The sequence below is a fragment of the Notamacropus eugenii genome, chromosome 3 (genome assembly GCF_028372415.1).
Source record: "Notamacropus eugenii isolate mMacEug1 chromosome 3, mMacEug1.pri_v2, whole genome shotgun sequence".
In the NCBI taxonomy this organism is placed as follows: Eukaryota; Metazoa; Chordata; class Mammalia; order Diprotodontia; family Macropodidae; genus Notamacropus; species Notamacropus eugenii.
Genome location: NC_092874.1, coordinates 435,000,776 through 435,024,353, shown reverse-complemented (window position 1 = coordinate 435,024,353; position 23,578 = coordinate 435,000,776). Strand labels below are relative to the sequence as shown.

Here is a 23,578-nt window from a genome sequence, read left to right as displayed (position 1 = left end):
TTCTTATCTGCTTGGCTTTTATATTTTGAAACCTCTTCATTCCATGTAGCTTGAAGACTATGAATATTTGGTAAGGTAATATCTGTTAAAATGTGCTCGAGTTTTTGAGGATCAGCGTTATTCTATCCAGGTGAATGTTGGCCAATTGTTAAACCGTGAAAATGGTCTGGTTCCAAGATAGTGTACAACAAGGTAGGTGGCACAGTGGACCTTGAGTCAAATCTGACCTCCAATTCTTCTTTGCTAGGTGAACCTGGCTAAGTCACTTAACCTTTGCCTTCCTCAGTTTCCTCATCTATAAAATGGGGATAAAATAGTACCTTCTTTCCAGGATTGTTGGGAGGATCAAATGAGATCATATTTATAAAACACATTGCAAATGTAAATACTAGTTACTTTTATTGTTAGTATCAGTATTGGTGTTTGTAGTATGAGGATTTGTCATCTTTTAGCCCAAGAAAGATAGTGAGATTTTGATATATAATTTTAGGTTGTGGTTGTTCTATTATTTTAGTCATGTCCGACTCTGTGATCTCTTTTTTGTGATCCCTTTTGTGGTTTTCTTGGTAAATATACTGGAATGATTTGTCATTTCCTTCTGCAACTAATTTTATAGATGAGGAAACTGAGGCAAATAAGTTCCCAGGGTCACACGACTGGTAAGTGTCTGAAGCCAGATTTGAACTTTTTCTTTCTTTCTTTCTGACTCCGGTCCAGCATTCTACACACTGTGCCACCTAGCTGTCCTCTAATTTTAGGTCCTAGGTCGTATCTTGCAAGGTATTTGGTAGGCGCTAAAATTTTATAGCCTACAACCTACAGCAGCAGAAATAGTACACAGTTTCTACCATTTCCTTGCATGGTTGACACTGATAACCATGTTGGGCTCCTTAAGGATAATACTTTGGTAATTTCTGGGCCAATGGTCTGGTCTTAAATTGCTGTCCAACCTTTCTGTTTTCACGAACATCTCCATGTCACTCAGCTCTTTGTCCAGATCTTCTTTGTTGACATTATATTGTCTGATTTCATGTGGCTTTTACCTGTGGAGGGCCTTTTTATTCCACCTTCCATCCTAGCTGTTTCATGGGCTCCATCCAGAGGTAAATCGTGTTCAATTTCATTTGACAAACTCTATGGCATGTACTTGCTATTAGCCTTTATGATTGCTTTGTGAAATGATGTCTTCTTGTTTCAAAAGTCTTTCTGTAGGTCTTGGACTTATTTTTTTCTCTAATAACATCAATATTCTCTTCTATTTTGGTGAGAAGTATTAATCTTTCTATAGTTGCCTTATGGAGATTGCTCCTATGTCGCATTAATAGCATATTGATTTTGGGGGGGCTACTTCACAAATCTGTTATGATTTTATACTTCTTAAGACAGTTAAGGTATTGTGTAGATGTTAATTTCTTTAGACACATTTTTCCTATTCAGCTTTGACTTTAGGATGCCAGTAAGTCTCTTATCATGTTCAGCCAGTCTTCTCCTTGATATCTTCATGTGTGATGTAACTTGTCTTGGAGGAAAACAAGATTATTTTAGGTATCATCTCCAACCATTGGTTCATTATGACTTTCAGATTCAATCTCAAAACTTCCATTTTATCATTAAGAATTTTCCAGTTATCATGTCCAAATGCTAATCATGTCCAAATGCTATTTTAACATCATTAGAGATATCCCATGAGAAAAAGAAGCTATTTATTTATTTTTTGATGGCATCATCGAGGCTGTTTCTGTCCTTGTCCATTAAGTGATTAAAGATGTTTTGGTTCAGTGCCTTCTTTAATTTGGCAGCCACATTTAGTTCTGTGCAGGAGAATCTCAAAGAGCTAAAATGATCATCATTAATAATGTTTATATAGAGCTTTAAGGTTTGCAAAGTGCTTCACATAGCTTATTTCATTTAGTTCTCACCACAACTCTCTGAGGTAAGTTCTATTATTATCCTTGTTTTTTACTGATGAGGAACTGGGAGAGGGAGAGATTAAGGAATTTCCCCATTTACTTTCATGAAAATGACCCCATGTAATACTGATGTCTATTATAAGATTTTTACTGTATTCGTTCCTTATTCCTTTTACCAGAATATATAGGCAGCATGGTGGTGCAGTGGATAGTATGCTGGGCCAGGGGTCAAGAGGACTTGAGTTCAAATCCAGCATCAGACACTTACTAGCTGTGTGACCCTGGCCAAGTTGCTTAACCCTGTTTGCCTCAGTTTCCTCATCTGTAAAATGAACTGGAGCAGGAAATAGCAAACCATTCCGGTATCTTTGCTGAGAAAACCCCACATGAGGTCATGAAGAACTGGACATGATTGAAATGACTAAACACATGAACACACATGGTGGTAGGCAGGATATTATACTTAGAGTCATGAAGACCTGAGTCCAAATACCATCTCAGACACTACATGAACCTGCAAAAGTCACTTAACCCACCTGTGCCTCACTTTCTTTATTTGTAAAAGAAGGGAGTTGGACTCTGTGGCCTCTAACATCCTTTCTAATTCCGAATATATCATCCTGTAATTTGGATCTACCTGTGATATGACAGTGTATGGGAATAAGTGTATGAGATGTGCTATTAATTAGAGGACCAAAAGGGCAATCATTTCTTGGGGAAAGACTAATGGGATCTAGATAAGGATCCAAGCAAGCGTAAACCAAAAGACAGGTTAGTATTGGTGCTTTTTCAGAGTATTAAAATCCAATGAGAGATAAAGACAGAAAACTGTTTTCAGGAGTGAAGATTCAGCACAGTAGGTCAAAGCCTGATGAGAAGGTAAGACAGTGACAATAGTAGGGAAAAGACTTTTATGTGTGGTTCATTTCATTTCCCCAGTGTGTTGGCATTTTATGCCTGCTTTGTATATTTCCCAACCATGTCCTGCTCAGAGATATCATACTTGTTCCACCACACTAAGCTGTTCATATAGTAATGTAAGCTTACATCAAGTACAAGTTTATACTTGATTTTCTCTGTACTAAAATGATTTTAGTAGCATTGAATATTAAACATTTTATGTGAGGGTAGATTTACATGATCTCAAAACCCCCTATGAAACTTTCACTTTGGGTAATCATTACCTTCGAATAACATTAATATCTTTGTGCTGGGTCACACTGCCCTTATGTGGGACTCTCTGTGTTCTACACAGTGACATTTGGGAAACATACCATTTGCCTCTGAAGGTTCATATGCAGAAATAGACCCATTTGCAAGTGGGGCGGCCATTGACAGCTAGGGTCAGGAGGCTGTGGCAATAACAGTGATATAAGGTGATGAGGTCACAGACCTGTTATTTTGATTGAAGAATTAGAGAGGAACTGGTTGGTAGAAGGGGAAATTGATACAGTTTGGTGGCTACTTGGATGTATTCTGATGAGAGAATGAAAAGTGTGTTAAGATCCTGGGCCTCTGTAAAATTAAAGATCATGTTGAAAGAGTGATCTCACTTTACTCAGAGAGGATGTTCTTGGATGCATATATTTGGTTGGATGCTACTCAGGTATTGCTGCACAGATTCAGCATTGCTTGTGTCCTTCAGGGGTCCTTGTGTCTAAAGATTCATTCAAGAATCTCGAAGCATAGCCTGGCACGTAAGATATCCTGAGGGACAAATGATACAGATACACACGCAAAGCCACATAAGGGCAATGTACTGCAGAAGAAAAAGATTCATCACTATCTCTCTTTTCCTTCGAGATGAAACTGAAAGAATATAATGGTTCAGCCTACGAACTGAGACCAGAGTTCTGACTCTCCTGTTTTTATCTGCTGCCTGCAGGCAGGCTCAGAGTGGGTGAGAGACTGGTACAATGTTCCTATTATTGCTTCTACTTTCCAACCCCATAGCTGCCTTGGTTTCCTCTATATGCTTACAGAAATAACCTTGCTGAAGAAAGACCAGGCTGAGAGTGTATGTAGTTTAACCAGTAAAGGCTGAAACTCCAATATTGGTACTTGTTTGTATTTGCTTGTATTGTAGCTTATATAGATAGACCTTTATCTTTACTTCCTCAGCCTTCACTAGCAACAGTTGCATTGAAGGAATAGTTTATTTACCTACTGTGCACAGGTGTCAAAATGCCTGGGGCTTAGATGAATCAGCACCTTGGCCAGTGATCATCCCTGTGGACTTGCCTGCCTTGTCAGCACCATGGCTAGCAGCCAGCTTGCTTCCTCAGACAGCCTACGGGACATTATTGTTCCTTAGTGATCATCTTTATTAAAAATTCTTTATTGTTCTCTTCATATAATCACCAACACCTGACAGTTATATAAGACTCTAAACTTTTTACATGTTATCTCCTTTTATTCTTACAATAATTCTCTGAGTGGCAAAGCAGACTTCCAAGTTGAAAGTAAGCTTCTAGAGGACAAGGACTGTTTTATTTTAATCTTTATGTTCCCAGTGCCAAGTGCAGTGTTTTAAATATTTTTTTGTCTAGACTTCTGATATTACTGGTGCAGGGAACTCTTGCTGAGTAAATTTCTTCTATCTGTCCAAATTGGCAACTTGTTTGTAGTTTAGAGTCTTAGATTATTGTCAGGGGGCACTGAGAGATTGTAGCTTCCCGACATCACACAGGCAGTATGTTTCGGACTTGAATCTAGCTCTTTTTGATTCTGAGCCTGGCTTCCTCTTCACTATGCTGTGCTGCTACTTCTTATTTTTATGTATAGTAGATAGTTAATAAATGCTTAATTAAATTAGGGAGAGATGAAAGTATGAGAGATCAAAGTGGCAAATCATAGACATGGGGCACTTGTATATGATAATTAGATCATGGGTATAGGCAGCCTTTTGTGAAAGTGCAGATTAGGGGAATTATGGAGGTTGTTCAATGGGGAAGCCAGCATGTACCAAGGTATAACCATTTTGTTTTTATCTGGGCACTTAAATGTAGAACAAAACAAACAAATTTCATGGTAAATATATATTGTCTGGTAATTTTTTGTAATATTTTTAGCATATTCTCTATTTTTTTCTTTTGAAGAAATTTTGTTTTAATGGGTAGCACCTATATTAGGACCAACATGGTGGTGTGTTTGACAACTCTCCATGTGGCAGATCAGTCAGTTATCCACAATGGTAGAGGGATTTTACTTACTGAGTTTCTGAAACCAATGAGAAAATTAAGATAGCAAAGTCTTATTAGTACTTCCTGGCTTTCTCCTTCATCAGCCTCTGCAACTCCCATGATCTCTCCTTCTCAGAAAGATGGATATACCCTTGATGTCATCATCACAAACAAGTATTCCATATGTCTGTGATTCAGAACTTTGCAATTTCTCTATCTGATGATAATCTCCTATCCTTCCATCTTTTCCCCTGTCTTATTCCTCTCATACTTTTTTCTCTTCCTTACCACTAGATATTCTACCTATCATATTCCCAGTCTGTCACTCTTGCTCTGGCCTCACTTTCCTTCTTTTGAATTCCTGATGACATAGTTAATCAGCTCAGCTTTAATCTGTCCTCTCCACTTGAATCCCTTGCCCCCTTAGCCTGTTACTGCTCATCTCTTTCCAAACTCCAACCTTGTATTATCCCCACTACTATCCACCTTTTTTCCTCATGAGAGAGTACTACTAAATGCTGCTAGAGGAAGCCACACAACCATGTGGACTTAGATCCATCACAAATTTACATATCTCATCTGGGGTCTTACAACTGCATGGAAATTCCTCTACTCTTCTCAGATTGACTCATTGTTACTCCTTTGGCATATCTTACAAATTTCTCTCAAGCCACCGATACCACTCCCTTTTCCCTCTCTTCTCAGCAAAAGATCTTGCCTCATATTTCATCAAGAAAACTGAGGCCATTGGTTTTGAATTTCTTCTTTCCAATTCTAGATTTCAAACCCCCTCAATATTGTCTTCTTTCTTTCTTAGCTCCAGTCTTAGAGAATAAGGCAGTTCTTCTACCTGAATTTATAACTGCTCTACTTGTGTTTTTTTTTTTTATCTCATCTCTTCTATTTCCCCTGGGATCTCATTCCCTTAGACCATGTCTTTGTAATTTTCAATCTTTCTTTAGCCATTGGCTCATTTCCTGCTACCTTGAAACATGCACAGATTTCCCACATCATTAAAGAATCCTCACTTGACCCTTCCATGCCTTCAAGCTCTATATCTCTCTTTACTTTTGCACCTAAACTCTTAGAAAAAACTCTATAAAACCACCACCTCCATTTCCTTACTTCCCATTCACTTCTCAGCACATTACACCCTAACATTTAACTGAAATGAATTTCTCCCAAGTTACCAATGATGTCCTGTTAAATTCACTGGTCGTTTCTCAATCCTTCTTTATCTGACTTCAGTGTTTATACTGTTGACTATCTCCTCCTTCCAGATGATTCCTCTTCCTAGATTCTCTCTCTTCCCTGCATTTTCAGAACTGCTCTCCTGGGTCTCTAACCTAGATGGCAACTCCTTCTGTCTCCTTTTGCTGTATTATCATCCTAGGGCAGCTGGGTGGCATAGTGGATAGAGTGCCACACTTAAGAGTCAAGAAGGCTCATCTTCCTGAGTTTAAAATCTGGCCTCAGACACTTATTAGCTGTATGACCCTGGGCAAGTCATTTTACCCTGTTTGCCTCAGTTTCTTCATCTGTAAAGTGACATGAAGAAACAAATGGCAAACCACTCCAATATCTTTGCCAAGAAAACCCCAAATGGGGTCAAGAAAAGGTCAGACATGATTGAAAAATGACTGAACAACATCCTTGTCTTGCCTGCTATGCACATATCAACATTATGTTGCTCACATTTTCCTTTCTCTACATGTTTTTTCTAGGTGTCTTTATTTGAGCAGCATGTATTCAGTTTCATATCTGTGTTTTTGTTGTTTTTCATATATGTTGTTCATACGTGTGCAGATGACTTCAAAATCTACATATCCAGACTTGATATTTCTCCTGAGCCCCAGTCCCCCATCACCAATTATCTGCGGCTTCTTTTCATCTGGATGTCCTGTGGGATCTAAAAAACACGTCCCAAACTGGAAATCATTGTTACCCTTCCAACTCCACTTGCCTAACTTCAGTATCTCTGAAATGACCAACCTTTTGGTCTCTCAGCTCACATCCTTGGAGTTGTCTATAATGCCTTACTCTCCCTCACTACCCATATCCAATCTTTTGCCAAGTCTTGTTGATTTTGTCTTTGCAACGTGTCTTGTGTCAGTCCCCTTCTTGATACTCACACCACAATCATCTCTCCCCTGTATTATCACAGCAGTTTTCTAATTGGCCTTCTAGTCTGTCTTTCTGCCCATGGAACTTCCTTTCTTAAGGTCTTTCAGTGGTTTAAGAGTAGAGTATAAACTTCTCGGTTCAGTATCTGAAGCCCTTCACAATGGCCCCAACCTTTCTTTTTAGACTGGTGATATAGTACTCTTCCTCATGTTCTGTATATTCCAGTCAAAGCACCTTACTTGTGGTTCCTTCAATATGGCTTTTCGGCTGTCCCCCATACCTGGAATGCCTTGCTTCATCACCTCTGTGTCTTGCCATGCCTAGCTCCTTTCAAGGCTCAAGTGCCATCTCCTATATGTGGCTTTTCCAGACCGCGCCCCCCCCCCCATCAGTTGCTAGTGCTATCTCCTTCAAATTACTTCATATTTATTGTTTATTTTTATATGTACCCATCTGTGTACCTGCTGCTTGCAACAATAGAGTAATGTCCTTGAAGGAAGGATTGTTTCATTTTAAATATCTTTGTACACCCAGCACCTAACTCAAAGCTCAACACTTAGTAAGTGTTTCATAAATACTTTAAAATTGAATTGAATTATTATAAACCAGTTGGACTCAATACTGCAGCCAAGCTGAGACAATTGGTACTCATCATATTATCTCCTGTTTGTGGTGATGGTGAATGAATTGCTAATTTGAGAGAGAATACATAATGTTTTGATTCATCTAAGGGACAAATTTTAGATCCTTGGATTAGGATCTTGGACAATTAAGGTAAAAAGCAACAAAAGTCAGAGCATCTGGAATGGTGTTCTTAGTCTGCCCACTATGCTCCCATTTTACAGAAACAGATGCAGGAAAGATGACAAAGAAAGAATGAGATGACATGGAAAGGCTTGTATGAATTAATATGAGGTGGGCAGACAAAAGAACAATGAGTACAGCAGTATAAACGAGAAGAATGCTGAAATGAAATTAAATGCTGAGTAACTGTAATGACCAAGAGGAACAGCGAGGTAGCACAGTTGATGGATCCCCAGATACGGGGGCTGGAAGACCTAGCTTCCAATTTTGCCTTAGGCATTTTCTAACCATGTAATTCTAGACAAGACACTTAACCTCACTCAGTCTCAGTTTCCTCTTTTGTAACATGAGAATAATAATAGCACTTCCTTCAAAGGTAGTTGTGAGGATTGAATGAGATATGTTAAATAATTTGCAAGCCTTAAAGCACTTTATAAATGTTAACTCTTATTCCTCATTATATTGGCCCTTGAGAAAATTGGAAGAAGTGTATCCACTCTTGATGGAGCATGTGGCTGCTATGTACACTGCTCTTTTGTCATCATGTTGACTAGTTTTACTTAATTGTTTTTCTTTTTATAAGGGAGGGCTCATTTGGTGGAGGCTGTGGGAGATACCTGGAAATAAATGGAATGTAAAGATTAACACCAATACAACTCTTTCTTTCTCTTTCTTTCTTCCTTCCTTCCTTTCTTTCTTTCTTTCTTTCTTTCTTTCTTTCTTTCTTTCTTTCTTTCTTTCTTTCTTTCTTTCTTTCTTTCCTTCTCTCTCTTTGTTATACATTTTTCTCTATATCTTTCTTTTCACCTTTATTTCTTTTTTCTTATTCTTGCTTTCTCTCCTTCTCTCCTTTTTCATTCATTTTATCTCTATGTCTTTTCCTCATTCCATCTTTCTCTCTTTTCCTCCTTCCTTTCTTCCTATTTTTGGGTGGTTTCTCCTTTGTGTTTATGTGTTCCCTTGTTTTCTGTGTATGTCCTCAGGGAAGACTTTCATGCCAGGTTATGCTCAAAGCTGCAGTATTAGTGTTTAGTGTTAAAGAACACTAAAATGATTGGGCATTAATGACTTTTTCAGAAGGGCAGTGACAGTGTTATCCATGACAAGACCTTTTGAGATCCTTCCTGTTCTCTTAGGTATATCTGTATCAAAGGTAGCAAGGTATTGAAGGACACACTTGGGAGTTGACATTTACACATTTTGTAATAATTATTTTGAAGGAGTTGATTGATTTTGACAAAATTTTAAAGACTAACCACGGGTATTTTGATGTACTCTGAGTATTTATAGTTAAAAACCTGCCATCTTTAAAAAAATGGCAACTCTTAAAAGTTTTGAAGTAAGCCTGCTTTCTCTGACTTTTGAATGGATATCTATGATGCTCTCCATGTAGATAGAGAGACCTTGGAAACATAATAACAGCATATCCCTGGATATGGGTAGGCAGTGTGGTACAGTGGAAAATTTGGAGTCAGAAGACTGTTGTTTTCATTGCTTATTTCCTGGAGGCTTTTGTTTCCACCTCTATAAAATGAAAGGGTTGGAAGAAATGACCTCAAGGGTCCTTTCCAACCCTACAACTGTGGTCTTATGAACCACAACGACAATAGTAAATTCTCCTGTTCCTCTCACTCTTTAAGGATCCAAAAGTGCTTTTCTCAGGAAAACTCTCTTGGTGAAGGAAGTAGAACAAGTCTTTCCATTTTCTGTGTGAGGGATCTGGAACTCCCAAAGACCAAGTGATTCACCCAGGGTCACACAGAAATAAGTGTTGTAGATCTGTGTCTTCTGTTTCCAAGGCCAGTGCTTTCCTGTATAATGCCATATTGTCTTATGAAGATTTTTATTTGATTAACAAAGGCAGCTAGGTGGTGCAGTAGACAGAACACTGCTGGACCTCGAAGCAAGAACACCTGAGTTCAAATCCAGCTTCAAACACTTACTAGCTATGTGACCCTGGACAAGTCACTTAACCTTTACCTGCCTTAGTTGCTTTACTTGTAAAGTGGGGTTAATAATAGTATTTGCAAAACACTTTATAAACATTGCTTCATTTGATCTTCACAACAACCGTGGGAGGCAAGTGTGTATGTGTGTACATTTGTGTACGTATATAAATGCATACTATGTATACGGACATCATTACAGTATTTCTATCTGTGTTGTATACAAACAGGCACATATATAGGCACGTATAAATACATATACATACTTGTATATATAAAATACATATACATATTCATAGATGGCTATAAAAGTATATTGATTTTTGATGAATTGGGTCATCAAGACCTAGGCCAGACCATAAACATTGCAGGGAATGTGTGGGAGTGTGTGTGTGCGGAGGCATATCAATAAACAAAAGCTGGCATTTGTGGGTTTGAGAGTCACTTTTCTGAAATTGTTGACATGTACACTTGTTTAATGAGGTATTTTTTCAAAGTCAACAGCCATAGGTCTTTTAGGCAAGGACATCCATATATGAGTATTCAAGTTTCCCCTCCTTTAAGGTCAAATCTGGGAACGATCAGTGTCTTTGCTCATCCCATGTGCTGTAAAAAGAAAGTATTTATAGAGTAATATACCAAACTGACTTTTGAGAAGATTTTGCAGTTATCTGTAAAATAGGTATAATTGAATTTAAAGCTGGAGTGGAATTTAGATACTCTCTTGTTTAAACTTCTCATTTCATAGGTAAGGAAATTGAGGCTAAACCACACAGGCAGTAATCCTGGATTTGAACCCAGCCTCTCTGGTGCCAAGTCTGATTCTCTTTCCAGTACCCCACAGGTCAACAGAGATTCACAAGTGGATTAGGAGGCCTTATTTATGTCACTAGCCCTTCTCTCTTGGTCAGTAGAAAAAGAGTCAGATCTAGAAGCCTAGATTACTGATGCTGAACAATCACAGTTCTTGGTTGATTTTCTGGAATTTTGCAGGGTTTCAGCACTTGCCCCTTGAGTCCTGGTCTCCCCACATATAAACTTATCTACTCATATTGGGTTCTGGTGTAGCTCCTGGAAGGACCTGAGTGGGAGGATGTATATAGCATGGTGAGATGTATGGTTAAAGGCTGAGCCAAATAGAATCCAGTTACATAATCCTCTGCAGTCATTTTGAGAGGTGTCTTATGATAGCTCATGAGGTACGACACAGCTCCATCTAGGGTTTTTCTTATTTTTGTTTTTTGGTGGACTTGTAGCCTACTTTTTGTAAGAAGAAGCCTTCGAAATCACCAGGGTTGAGTCCTTCATTTTAAAGATGAGAGAAATGAGGCCCAAAGAGATCAGGTGACTCTCCCTAAATTTTTTAAAGGTCTGTGCTTAAGTCTGAATCTCTATCATATGCTATTTAGGAGCAGCACACAGCAGAGACAATGGAGAAATTCTGGTGATAATGCAGAACTGAGAGAAAATGGGCATTTTTGATTTATGTGAACAAATACTTAGAATTCTAAGATGATATAACTTTGCTCTCTCTGTCCTACTGGACTTCTGGTTTGGAGATACTGACCAAGAAATCGATTCAGTTGGATTGGAAACCAAGTGAGGTTTCAACCCACAAAGACGATACCTTTCACCTTACTTTTCAAGGGAAAAAGGCATAGATTAAGTCTAATTGTGCCAATGCTTCATTCTTCTTCATAAACCTAGTGGCAGATTGCCCTGGGAAAAACCACTAAGGAAAAGTATGTCTAGAAATCCATCCTTAAGTCTGAATCTTCCCTTTCTGCTAATGTAAAACTGGTTTGTGATGAAATGGTCTTGTCTTTTACCACTAGTATAAAGAACTTTTCTGACATAAGAGGAATGATGACCTCTGGAAGCTGGGACTCTAGCCATTGGTGGGAGGGGCTAGAAGCATTGAAGACCCCATTGAAGTATCTCCATGAGTTTCCTTCTCCTGCCTCCATACCTTTACTCAGGCTGTTCCTAGGCCTGTGATGCACTCCCTCCTTAATTCCATCTATTAGAATTCCTAGCTTCCTTCCAAGTTTATTTTACAGATTATCTCTTAAATGGACCTCTCTTCATTTCCTCCAGCTGTTATTGCCCCCCAAATATAGTAAATATATGTTTAATCTGTAGTTATTTTTGAAGGTTTGCATGGTTATATATTATTTCCTTGATAGAATACAAACCCCTTGAGAGCAAGGACTGTTTATTTCTGGCTTTGTATCCTGGCATGATGTCTGAATTACAAGTAAATGCTCATTGGTTGGTTGACTTAGCTGGGGAAAGACACACTGTAGATTTTTCTCTTAAGGCAACATGTTATCTGGCTGCATGGAGAGATATACCCCCTCTTACCCCCTCCTAGGACTAGGTAGACGAGGACTGGTCCTGGCATTCCTGAAATCCTCTGTAATTGGCTAATTCTTTACATGTCTTGTTTTCTCGAATTTTTCTTAGTAGTTGATAAACTTCTTTTGGAAAACTCCCAAACCCTAAATGTAGGTTTTGGGTGAGTGAAGGAGAAGAAAACAGGTATACACACTGAGGCCAGACATGGATTGAAGACAGGAAAGGCAGGAGGAAGACTCCTTACTTTCAGAAGCTCAGATGTGAAGAGGTAGTATAACATTGACTGAGAGACACAAGCCCAGGTCTATTGATCTTGGGAATGCCTGTGAGAGGTGATCAGCCTTCTTCCTGCCTGAAGGCCCTCTCACCAGAGACATACTGACCACTGACTTTCACATGATAAATGCTCCATCTGAAAGTGTCTGGATTCTGAAACTATCAGTGCTCGAGAGGAAGATGTCAAATGAACTCGCATTTCTCCTCCCCCTCTCATTTCTTCTCATCTTCCTCTCTCTTGGCTTCTTTTTCCTCTTTCTCTACCCAGCATTCAGTTAAAGCCCAGTGTTACCCTGTATGCTATTCTATGCAGGAATACTCCATTTAACTATTAAACAGATGTCTGGGACCTTCAATCATCCGGAAGAAAGAGCCAGATTGGGAGGACAACTGAGAAGAGACCAAAAGACCCTCCCAGCATGAGCAGAGACAAAAATAGACAAGAAAAATCACAGGCTCTCACCCAGCCTGATATCTGTAGTACTGTCTATGACTTTGGGCAAGTCACTTCACCTCTTTCAGGCCTCAGTTTCTCCATTTGTAGAATAGGTGGAGTGACTCAGCTCTAACATTCTTTGTTCACCTCAGTTGCTGTGATATCCTGGTAACTAATCATCCTTTCAGTGTAACTTTTCACGCCATTGCCACCCTTCACACAATGGCCTGAGTAATTTTTTCTAATACCTTGATCTGAATATACCACTTTTCCATTCTAAGACCTACTTTGGCTCCCATAATGTTGGGTAATGTTGAAACTTCTGATTTTGAAATTTAAAAACTTCTATGGTTTCGTTTCAATCAACTTTCTTGGTTTTCTCTTATATGCTTCTCCTTTTTGTCCTATCAAAGTAAACAATAAAGCACCTAGTAGGCACATGATAAATTCTTGTTCCTTTCCCTTATCCCTCCTTGTATTCTCTTATCTTCATATCTTTGTTCTTGCTTCCAGCACGTCTGGAATGTATTACCTATTCCTTTCCCCATGATCTTTGTTGAATTCTTTCCCTCTTCCAGAGGGTAGCATAGGTGCCACTCCCCACCCCACAGTCTTCACTGACTCACTCCCTTCCCAGCTTCTCTAAGGTAAGAATGACCTTTTCCTCCTCAAATTTCTCATAGCATTTGGCAAGTGGCTTCCCCATGCACTTGACTCACTCTCCCATCTGTCACAGTTATTTGTATGACTATCAATCTTCTCAGTTAGATTGTGAAATCCTGGAGAGCAGAGTCTGTGTCTTTTTAAAAAATCTTTGTATCTTTGTATTTGTGCTTTGCACACAGTAAGGATATTGAATGAAATCATGCTTTTTTCTGGAGAAGGCAAAATAATGACTTGCGTACCAACTTGCTTGTTTGGCTCATGGGCCAGAAGGGATGAGTTTTGTCAAAGAAGGAAGGACACTTAGAGATCATTTAGTTTAGTCCTCCCATTTTAAAGATGAAAAACCTGAGGCCCAGAGAGATGATGTGGCTTGTTTACCTCCTGGGTCTTTCTATGAATGGCAGCGCTGCACTTTGAATTTGGTCCTCCTGTCTCCCAAGTTCCAAATCTCTTTTCGATGCATGAGGTTTGACTTTCCTTGGTAAAAGCTGAGTCCCACTAGTGCAGAAGTTGAGAATTGTGGATGTAATCATTGATCCCATTTACAAGTGACAGTCCTAATTAGAAGTGGAGGAGAGAGACAGTGTGGTTCAATGGGTAGAGAGCTGGCCTTAGAGTCAGGAAGACCTAAGTTTTCTGACATGACCAATTGTATAACCCTGGACCGGTCACTGAATTTCTCACTGCCCTGGCAACTCCTTAAAGACTATCATTTGCAGAACAAATTCTGGTCAGCATTGGTGGAGGGAATTTCTTCACTGGAAACTCTCCCCCTCCAGTGAAATCACAGTTCCAATAAAACAAACAGGCAGAAAAGAAGTGGAAAGAAAGCTGATCCACAGACAGGAGTGAGAGAAGAGTGACCATGAGTTACAGAGGAGTGAAGACTCTCCAGCCCGGAGAAGGGAGCCGTCTGGGACGTTGCATAAAGGGGCAAACAGTTCTTGTTAGGTGACTAGGCCTCACTGTACAGATAGGTATGTATTGTGCTAACCCCCAGCTACCCAAAAATGGCTCAAAATCGTCTCTGTAGTATAACAGCTCACATTTCTGGAGCGCCCCAAGCTCTGCAAAGCTCTTTTCGCCCAACAAGCCTGTGAGGTGGGTAGAGGGTGCATCTTACTTTCATCCCCCATTTTACAAAGGAGGAAAGTGAGGGCCCTTAGAGGTGAAGGGGCTTGCCCAGGTTGCTTAGCTAGTAAGCGTCTGAGTCAGCATGTGCTCAGTACTAAAGGAGAGGAGGTGGTGTTCTTCATTTTAGGAAGGTTTCCAATAAAGTGGTGAAAGTGAATGAATGAGTGGAAGAGCACCTATTAGAACTTGTATGTTCAGAGCACTAGTAAATTAAATCTAAAAGGCTTACTCCTTAAAGGGTTAACCTTCACTTCTCCAGAAACCTTCACTGGACCAGAAGACAACCCTGCAAGGGACAGAACATTTTCCTTTTCCAGGGATGGCCTTGGTTTGGCCTTCGTCAAGGAAGGCATATTTCTGAGTGTGTTACATACTTGGATGGATTCTACACTTTTTTTTTTTCTTTTGGAGCCCCGAAGAGACTTGTAGTAGCAAGAATTATTGATGCTGAGAACCTTTGCGCTCACGCTCCTGCCAATGCTGCAGTCCTCAGCGGAGGCGGCTGCGGCGGCAGATTCCCATCAGTCTCATAGGGAATTAGGAAGGCTGCATTTTCTTCTTCAGCTCTTCCAGCCCCTGGTCTGTCTGTGGGGCTGGGGGTAGAGAGTGAGGGAGATAGAGAAAAAGAGAGAAACAGAGAGAGACACAGAGAGAGAGAGAGAGACAGAGAGAGAGAGACAGAGAGAGAGAGAGAGAGAGAGAGAGAGAGAGAGAGAGAGAGAGAGAGAGAGAGAGAGAGAGAGAGAGAGAGACACACACACAGACAGAGACAGAGAGAAAGAGAGAGACACACGTTCCTGCGGCCAAGGATGTGGATAGGCTCAGCTGTATAGGGTAAGTGGAGATGTAGCTGATTGCTACACCCACCTGGGAGGGGAGGTCTGTGTTGCAAGAATTCCCCCCAAACAGAGTGGGGAAAAGGAGGTCGAAGCTGCTTATATTTCAACTGGGGGGAGGTGGAAATTGCTTGGGAACAATGGCCTGGTTCTATCACTAAGGCAGTGTGACCTTGTAGTGACCTCACCATCCTTCCCGGTCTCAGTTTCTGCCTTTGTCAAATGGGGGATTTGTATAGAATGATAGGATTCAATTAAATTCAGCTTGGTTAAGGTCCTGCTCTGTGCAAGGTACCATACCGGGGAATACAAAGCCCCAAATGAGTCAGTCCAGTGCTTGCCTTATTTAAGTCCCTCCTGGCTTGAACAGTAGATTTGAGTCCATGTTTATTGGAACTCTATGGATGGGCACTTAGATCTTGACTCATGCATGCCTTAAATTAGTGTAGCATTCTGTGTGGTGAAGGTTTAGATTGTTCCCCACCCCAAAGGGGAGGCCTTGGAAGGAGTTAGCTTGATGTCATTTTCCCCTGTGGCTGTGGAACCTACAGTACTCCCAGCAGTAGTGGGTGCTGAGCTAAGGCTGGACAAATGTTTTGTTTTTCACAAACTGTCAAAGAGTCTAACATTTCTAAGCAGTCATTCCATGAAAACATCAACTGAACACCTACTGTGTGTTCACACTAGCTGTCTGCCAGGTGAAAGTACTAGAAGGAAGCTAGAGGTTGCTCAAATCCCTGAAATGTTATGAGTAGGGAAACTGAGACCCAGAGAAGGAAAACAACTGGCCCAAGGTCACAAGGTAGCTAACAATGAGCCAGGATTCCAACCTAATTTGTCTTGATTTCAAATCCACCTTGCTTTCTTTTGCATCATGCTACCTAGTGGGGACTCCATAAATACTTAAGTTAATTGGATTCCATGTTGGCTGGCAGCCTGGTGGGTGTGTCCATTCTTTGGAATGAACTCAGAATTTTCTACTTGTTCTTTGGGCAGCTATTGGAGGACAGTTCTGGAGGCCAAAACAACCTCACTAAATAGTAACCCTCCAGCAGATAGAGGACACCAGAGAACCTCTTCTGGCTGGGGAGGATGATGTGGAAACAAGGGGCTGTGGGGCTGAAATTGGATGTGAGATCTCGAAATGGGAACTTGGAGCCATAGCATGGAATTGGAGGTGCCCAAGCCCCAAGCCAGTAGTTCAGAGAAGCTCCTGTTTACTCACAAACTCACATTTCAGTTTCTGGATAACATTTGAAAAGGGAAAGAATGAGAATAGGATTCACAATGCACACAGTCCCTCACCTGATCTCCTCAGGGGTGGGGAATCTGTGGCCTCAAGGTCACATATGGCCCTCTAGGTCCTCAAGGGCAACACTTGAAGACCTAGAGGGTCACATGTGGCCTTGAGGCTGAATGTGGCTCCCCATCTCTGTAGCTCTTTAGGTTCTGCTAATTCAGTTCCATTCAACAAAACTCAACACAGTTGTGTCAGTTCCTTGTGATAAAAAGATACAAAAAGACAGCTTTTGTGTACTAGGGAGTTATAACCTGCAGTGGTGGTAGAGGAAATGGGAGGAGACATCGATACAAGAATAATGCAAGGTAGAGTGGGATGGGGACAAATGAGAGTCAAAGTTCTCAGAGACAACATGAAGAGGCCATTTGGGGGAAAATCAGGGAAGCCTTCCTGGAGGAGGAACCTTCTTCTACCCATTTGTGTTCTAATTTGTATTCTCTTCATCTGCTCTTTTATTAGATTATAAGCTTCTTGAGGGTCTTATACTTCTGTATTTTCTCTTTTTCCCTGTTGAATTTGGTGCTAATTGTACCCATCACTTATAGCTGTTGTATCACAAAACATGTTAGGGATGCTATCCACACACATATGCGGGTATAAACATATGTGTATGTATGTATTTGCATGCATGTGTATGTACATGCAAATACATACACACGCATATATATGTGTATGTATGAGACATGCATAAGAACATGGTCCCTCAAGGGGCTTATAGTTGACTTACATTTGTTATCATCTGGATTTCTGATTTCATTATTGTGGGGAACTCCCAGTGTGGAAATTCCTTTCAAGATGGCAGATGGGCAATTCTTCTGTAATGTCTACTTGCCTGGGCGTTGAAGGGTTAAATGACTTGCCTTAGAATACCAACCTGTGTTTCACAGGCAGAACTCGAATCCAAATCTTCCTGATTTCAAGGCCTTTTCTTTATCTGGCTTTTTGTTTAATTTATATTTTCCCCAGTAGCTAAATGAAACCTTTTAAAATGATCAAGGAGACAACCCCTCCCCATCCCATACGTAATGACACATACATACCCACATGCGTGCACACAGATTAAAGCCAATTTCAAGAATTATTTAATAACAGGTGACCACAGCTTCCACTACCCAAGATAATACCCAGGATTTGAAATGTAGAGGAGCCTATTTTACAGTAAAAACAAGGAAAAGGGAGGTCGGTTTAATCTTGGGTTTTATCTCCTCCCATGGGATGCTAGGAGAGGGAGGCGAGCAGGTGGGTTCCTGGAATTTTCCTCACTGAAAGAGAGAATGAACATGCTGCTGGGGAATGCTAAGATGAAGAGAATTGTTCCTTCTTCATCTTTCTAGCACTGGTTCCTATGGAGGTCTGCTACAGAGGACAAGCCTTGCAGGGCAAGGGGCTGCCTGGTGACATTACAAGCAATTGATGCCTGGGGTTTTCCCATAAGGTAGAATCACCTCTTTCTCTCAAGCTTCACCTGCTCCCTCAGAAGCTGTCAGGCTTCCTGGAATTCTTTATTAAGGATTTCAGGGCCCTGGAGATACATTTCTGAGCTAACTGTGACAAGCTACCCAAGGAGAAACTTCGTCATTCTGCTTTTTATTTAAAGGTCTGACAGGAATTACCAAAAGAAAACCCGGGAGGAGAAATCCATCTTCTTTCTGCCCCTCCTTAGCTGTGTGATCTTGGACAAGGTACTTTTTCTCTGGGCTTTGGTTTTTCCCAGTAGCCTAAAGCAGTGGTTAGACTACATGAACTGAAGTTATAACTGAAGTTATAACAATCTATGATTGTAGGAAATGTCCCCCTACCTAACAAATTTGGGGTGAATGTTAAATCAGGAGAGCATACACAGCCATGGACTCAGGAGCTTTTCTTATGTCTTTTGTCTGGAACTTAGCTTCTAAGGGCCCATCTCCTACTAATTTCCTTTGTTTGAGGATAGTGGGCTTCATAGCTCTCACATTTTATTAGCACTGGGACTGTGGTTGTTGATGGCAGCAAAACACAGAAACGAGGCAGTAAACTGGGACCCCAACAATCAGGGAGTGAGCTAGAGTCTGGGGCCCAGGCAGGTCCATGGGTTGGAAGTATGTCAGTAGTCAGGAGTCCAGAAATATACAAAAATGAAATATCTTGGTGAGGCCATGGCTTATAAACTATGAGTGGACAAGTACAAGGAGGATTCTAAAACCACTGTTATTGTACAAAGTTAGCCAGATCAACTGAACTGTCAGGGTGGGAAGGTAGCATCTGTGAGGACTCTTTGTAAGGTGATACTCTACCCCACAATGCACTGTAGTTAAAAGAAGAAAACCAGGTTTGAGAATGATAAGAAGGGTTACTGTGGTGGTTTCTGACACTTGGCATAGTGTAGAGAGATACCAGACCCATTTTGAGATGATTTAAATGGAAAAGCCCATGCTTGGTTCCAAGAGAACTGAATAGCAAGATTTTGAGGGCAGAAATACCATTCCTAGTTTGCAGATCCAGAAATGAAATATAGCCTAGGCCAGTCTCTGGGGAGTAAACTAATGAATATAAAAGGATTTTGCATCTTGTGGGGGTAGGAGAAGAACATCCATTTTCACTTCTTTTTTTTCTTGTCTTCCTCTTGGATCTTATGTATTTGGGGACTTCAGAATTTTTCTGAAGCAGCAGGAGGTAACATAGGCAGCAATAGAAATGTCTGGGGTTGAGAGATTGATCCTTAATGGTGGAACACAAAATTTCAAATAACCTGTCTGTAGTTCCTCTCAGCTCGACTCTCCTATTGTCTCTTTTAATGCAAACAACACACCATCAGGCATTTTCCTTATGGGCAGTGACTTACACAGATATGTCCAGAGAAACCATTTTTAATTTAGGATTTGTGGTAACCAAATTCATGGGCCATGGTGACTATGGACCATTTTCAGAGATGGGGAAATAGCCTTGTTATTCAGAACCCTGGTAATGGGATTTTACTTATACTTAAAAAAGAAAAACAGAGTTGCTAAGCAGATTGATAGTTTAACAAGCCTACTTTAAAGCAGGCTTTCAGAGGCATCATTTGCATTTTAACAATGAATGTGCAAATTATAAATGGTTCCTTATCTATTTTTAAAGCACTTATGAGATTCTCTAAGACATATAGCCCTGCTCTGCATCCCTCCCCCCAATATAGTCAGCAGTGACGCTCGATAGATACTTTAGAGTACGAAACTGTGCTTTAAAAGTTCTCTATTACTATGTCTTACCATTAATTCAGAATGACCTCTTTCTCTTCTTAATTAGAGTGAATTAGTGAGGTTTTCAGTGGCCTTAAAACTTTGAAGTTAGAATCAGGGTGTGCAGTGAGTCATGGGTATAGAAAGCAGAGAGGGAAGTAGGAAGGGAAGAAAGTTGAGAAGCAGGGTGGATATGAGGAGGAGAGACGGATGAGAGTGCAGAATAAAACTAAGTAAAATCCTAAATGTAGCTTTCTTGGAGCCCCTCATTCTGGGCTCCCATTTAGTTACATCAGGATCTAAGTGTTTTGTTAAACAAGATCCTCTCTAAATCATAGCTCATGAGCCCCCATTGATGTAGCTTGTGTTTAATGGTCAGCTAACATGACACACTTGGCTTATGCTAAAAATATTTAAAGGCAATAGAAGTTTAAATGAAATAATAGTGTAGCATTCCACTAATAAACCTTGAATTCATTCTCCTATAAATCCATATGTGTACAGTGAGAAGAATTGATCTTTATGGAGATCATGCATGGGGCAACCACAATGGGTGACCAGGGAATCTACATGAAAGGATACACATATAAGGAACATGTCTGATCAGAGCACAAATATGAAGGTTAACTCATACCTCCCACACTGAAAAGCTACTCTGAGAAATGAAATAGCAGCTTGAAGGGGAGAAATAGAATAGATATTGAAAGAAGGGGGACCTTGGAAAAGATATAGGGGCCGCTGAACTGGGATATGCCTCAGTTAATATAATTTTAAGTTCAGTAAGACATTGTGTGAAGATTTTTTTGCCTCCATGAATATTTTCTTAACTGCAGGGAAAGAAACCATTGGGGATGGTAGAAAGATTGGGGAAAAAAGACAAAGTATATGACAAAATAGTGTGGCAACATGCTGGCCTGGGAAGCATGGGTTCAGGGTCCTAATACAGCTTCTGTCATTAGCTTGCTGTGCAACCTTGGTCAAGTCACTCCCACCCCACCAGACCCCTTTCTGGGCTTTAGGTTTCTTCTGTATGATATGACATAGTTGGGCAAAATCAGAGACCTTAAATTTGGTGGATACTTGGGTGGCTTGCAGCCCTCCAAATGCTGGGCAACCCTTTTTCTGCTTAGACAAACATATATTCACTTTGATACCTGGGTAATATGGTAGAAATAGATCAGTGGCTAATACTTAAGGGAAATACATGGTTTAAACTGAAGATTACTCTGAAAATATCTTCCAGGTCTGAACTGCAATGACGTCTGTTTCCCCATTTCTAAGGAGATTGGGGGGGGGGGGTGCTCCTGGGTGCTGGTTACCATAGGTAACCATTGGCCTAGGGAGGCCTGGTTGGCATGGTCCAATATCTGCCTATTTAACCACCTGTAATCTCTCTAATGCCATATTAATTAGTTGCCTCCAGAATGAATAGCAGAGGGGCAGCCTGAATTTGGAGGGTAGGAGTACAGGTTAGGGAAAGGAAAATGTTTAACTCCTATTGCTCACCAAGGGCTTCAGGAATGGGCAGGCTGGTGATGCTGGATCAGGGTGGGGAGAGCGTGGCATGACATCTGTACTTTGTTCTAGGAAAGGGAAATCAGGAGGGCCCTTTGCTGGAGGTAATTATTGAACTGCTCTCTACACCCTCCCCTGGAGTTCCTTTTCCTTGAACTCATGATAATAATAACTATACCTATCTCAAGGTTCCTTTTCCCTTTAAAAGCAGCCAGCCTGAAAAGCCCCAGGTCACACTTGACCTCAAGCATTCATTGGCTTGTAAACACTCAATCTGTGTCTCCTAATGGGCATGAAGGATTCACAGCCCATTCATCATTCATCCTACAGTCAACAAATATCTACGAGGCACCTTCCTACAGGCAAAGGGGAAGAAAAAAGGGAGGAAAACAGATGATCTCATCTTGCAACCTCCCCAGTCTTTACTGCCAGTGGTGGGGAGGGGTTGGGAAGGTAAGGATCCCTTTGGGACTGGTGGAGACATTAGTGTCCAGATCCTCTGCCTGATTTTCAAATCCTGGACCTTTGGAGAGATCCAGATCCAGATCCTCTGCCCGTGGCTTTCCCTGTTGGTGTTTAGTCAGAAGCTCTTGGCCAGGTGGGGCATTACCGAAGATTGAGGCTGTGCCCAACCTGTGAGAGTTGGAAGGACAGGGCACTTCAGAGATCACTGTCTTCACTTATCTCTCCCTACCAGTCCATTTGACCTTTTGTGTGTGTGTGGGTTGGGGGAGGGAGATCAGACCTATGATTTCATAGGTGTGGGGGAACTCAGGGGGAGGGAAACTCCCTCTACCAATGCAGAACAGCTCTTCCTTAGTAACTTATAGCTTTAGAGAGTTGCCTAGGGCGCTAAGAGGTTCAGTCAAACAGTCAATATGTGCCAAAGGTGGGGCTTGAACCAAGGTCTTTCCAGTTTGGAGACCAACACTTTCTCATTTGCCATGCTTCCTCTCTTCTTTAGGAAAGTTTTCTTCTGGAAAATGTTGGAAACTTTGGCCACTTCTCCTGAGTTACCCTAAGCTTCTTGGACTATCCTGGTAATTTTTTCCCTGGGGTTCACTTTGGAGTGGGTAGTAGTCAGTATGTCAGGGTAGTGCTGGGGGAAATAGAGATTTGAATGATGAGTGAAGTTTGTTTGGTTTCTGAAATTAGAGGCATGTGGGTAAATCTGCTGTAGATTCTTGTAAGAGGAATCTGCTTTAAACCTTGAATGGGGCTTTTGTGTGTCCTCACTCATTTCTGTGTGAGCTGTGATTCCATTTTAATGAAATACCCAGCTGTTGGCCTCTGCTGGTACCCTGGTATCATGTCTGTGCACACCAGCTCTGGGGCATGTGGTTGATGGGGACAGGAGTATGTGGTACTTGGCTCTGCTGAACTGTTTGAGGTCAGTCTCATTCACTGTGTCTGTCCTAGTGGTGTCGGCTGGTAAAGGGCATAGATAGGCAACCAGTGATCTCTCTGTCACAGAGAATGTTCACCAACTGGCTAATGTCCAAAATTATCCTTTGAAAATCCAAATAACATCCATTGTAGTGGAAAACTCCCAGTTAAGAAGGTGTGACATCAGTTTCATTACTTTTTCTTTCAACTAATTAAACCTGAGGGTAGGTGAAGGATTTCTTTGTCTTTAACTGAGGTCCTTAATAGGTACTCAGTAAAGAGTTGAGTTATAGAGTCCTTAGAGTCATTTCTTGGAACATCTTATTGTATAGAGGAAGAAAAGATGAGGCCCTGAGAGGAAAAGTGACTTTTCCAAGGTCATAGTACAATAATAAGCCAAGGCTAGACAAACCCTGAATTCTAGCAGGCTCTCCCCTGTGAGGCTACCCCCTCCAGTCTGCAATGTACTTTCTGTCCCCAAAGTTCTTTGGCCTCCTTTAGAGTTCAG

The 23,578-nt window shown here is 40.9% G+C and overlaps 1 protein-coding gene across 2 annotated transcripts in view; it reads left to right on the top strand.

Moving 5' to 3' along the window:
- Positions 1-23,578, top strand: part of ATP2B2 (ATPase plasma membrane Ca2+ transporting 2) — a 666,717-nt gene that overhangs the window by 108,693 nt on the left and 534,446 nt on the right. The window contains exon 1 of one of the 2 annotated variants that reach the window (XM_072598492.1): positions 22,553-22,724. The exons of the other annotated variant lie outside the window; for it this stretch is intronic. The gene's annotated coding sequence lies outside the window, so the exon portion shown is untranslated. Of the gene's footprint in view, positions 1-22,552; positions 22,725-23,578 lie in introns of those variants that run through there. 2 annotated transcript variants of the gene reach the window in all.